Below are 2,080 nucleotides of genomic sequence, written 5' to 3'. Positions count from 1 at the left end.
ATTTTTAAAATTAATTATAAATGGGGAAACGATTGAGCAAAAGGCGGAAATTAAGTCACAGGGACCATGTCCGAAAGGGCAAGAGGTTACCCCGTAGGGGGCATTCGTCAACTCAATCTGAAAAATTTGGAGGCAAATCTGACCAAAATGCGGAAATCGGACCACACCGCGAGGGGCGCCATTCGACGGGGCAGGGTTAGACGCGTCGAACGGTACCTGAAGGTCCCGGCTGCGACACGTGAGTCCGGAGATATGGCCAGTCAAAGTCTGATGGGAGGTACCGAAGCCGAAAAATCGAAACGCGTTTGCGGCGATTCGGTGTCAGAGAGTCGGTCACGAATTCAAATTCGTCCCGCTGATTCGCCAATTGCCAGCCGGTTCCGGGGGGATTGGCGGGGTACCTGCAGGATAGTAAGAGGTGGCATGTCGAGACTTAGCCTGTTTACCAGACTTGTGTCTAGCGCCTCCAGGTCTGCAGAGACCGACCCGGGCTGCCGCCCAACCGACTTTTAAGCCTTTTGGGAGTGGGAATTTTTCCCATTTTTCCCCATTTTTCGGGTTTTTTGGTCGGGCTTGAAAACGGCGGCCCCGAGGCCTCCCGGGGCTGGCGGGCTTCGGCTCCCTTGCGAGAGGGTCCGAATTCCACCCGTTTAAGCCCAGAAAGGAGTTCGGAAGTCAGTCGGTCGAGGGAACCCCTTCGGAAGTCCGACGGGGATGGATTCGGCCGGCGTTTCGGATCTCCGGTCAGAGGATTCCCCCCCTGGGCGGGGGGGTGCGAGTAGCTGCCGGCAAACGGTCCCTTGCACTTGTGGCACAAAAAGTCCGAGCACAGGTTAATGAGTTGGCCGCGGAAGCCCCTATGCCGAAATGAGAAAGCCCCCGTTGCGGGGATTTAGTGACGCATCTGCGGCCGGAGGTGGGAGGCCGTCCTGCCGAATTGACACTTGTCATTCGGGCACCTAGGGATTGGTCGGGTACCCGGAGATTTTCGAGAACACGATTTTCAGAGCTTTCTCTGACAGCCCAGGTGCACTTTAAGAGTGCCTGAAAAAGTGACACTTGGCAAAAGGCTCTCAATTTCAAAGCGGAGACCTTTACAAGAGCACTCGGAAGTCACCTGTCAGCATTTAAAGCTACATCAGGCGGCAATTTTCGAACTCTTTGTCAGTCTGAAATCGTGTTGAGCCTCGACAGCGTCGGGCTCAGGCAGGAGGAGCTTGCCAGCAGAGAGAGGCTCACCATGGATTGCTGGTGGATGCTTTTCGAAAACATATACACATTATATTATATTATAATAATATAAAGAAAAAAAAGAGTTTCTCAAAATCTCTGTGACACTTTGCAGATTTTTTTGAAAGCCAATAAAGAGAACTCTTTAACTTGAAAGTCACCTGTGCCGGCATAGCGATGACTTTTAAAACAGGTTGACACTTTCGAGCCGCGGCGGCTCTGAATCACCCCAGACACCAAGTGTGTTTGTGGGCAAGGCACCGCGGCCGGTGGGCTGCTTTTATAATAACGGGCACGCAGACTTTTTGAGAGGAATCGGTACTCTCTTCCGATCGATTTGGCGACTCGCGTCCGACATGGGAGGGCCCGAGCGGTCCAGCCAAGGCTGGTGTTCAGGCTCGTCAGGTTCCTCTCTCTGTCCCAAGTGGCAGACGGACAGTTTTAAAAGTCAGTGGGTTTTGTCGGCACGACTCTCCTGTTCACCCGCTGGCGTATTGCTCTCTTGTGAGGCCGAGAAGTCCACCTGTGTTGTCTAACAGAGGTCCGATTCAAGCTCCAGAGCCTGGGTGTCTGCCGTCTCGAGTGGAGCGGGAATGTGCACAGCAAGTCCCGTTCTGGTAGCTGAACACGAGATTTCTCTAGCAACTGAGCACCAAAACACGTCACCCTTTTAGAGCTGGAGGGCTGAGTGTGTGCATGTATCTTGAACGCTATGGTTTGCAAACTCCAGTCGGACCTGGCACACCAACCTCTCCCCTGTCACGGGCAGGGGGGGGAAGGCCATGTGTGCCCAGCAGACACGACGAAGGCGGCTAGAAAGGGTCACTGTAGCTTAACCACCCAAGCGTGT

The sequence above is a fragment of the Heptranchias perlo genome, unplaced genomic scaffold (assembly GCF_035084215.1).
Source record: "Heptranchias perlo isolate sHepPer1 unplaced genomic scaffold, sHepPer1.hap1 HAP1_SCAFFOLD_548, whole genome shotgun sequence".
Classification (NCBI taxonomy): domain Eukaryota; kingdom Metazoa; phylum Chordata; class Chondrichthyes; order Hexanchiformes; family Hexanchidae; genus Heptranchias; species Heptranchias perlo.
The sequence above is the reverse complement of the archived record's forward strand: the minus strand, read 5'-3'. Positions refer to the sequence as shown.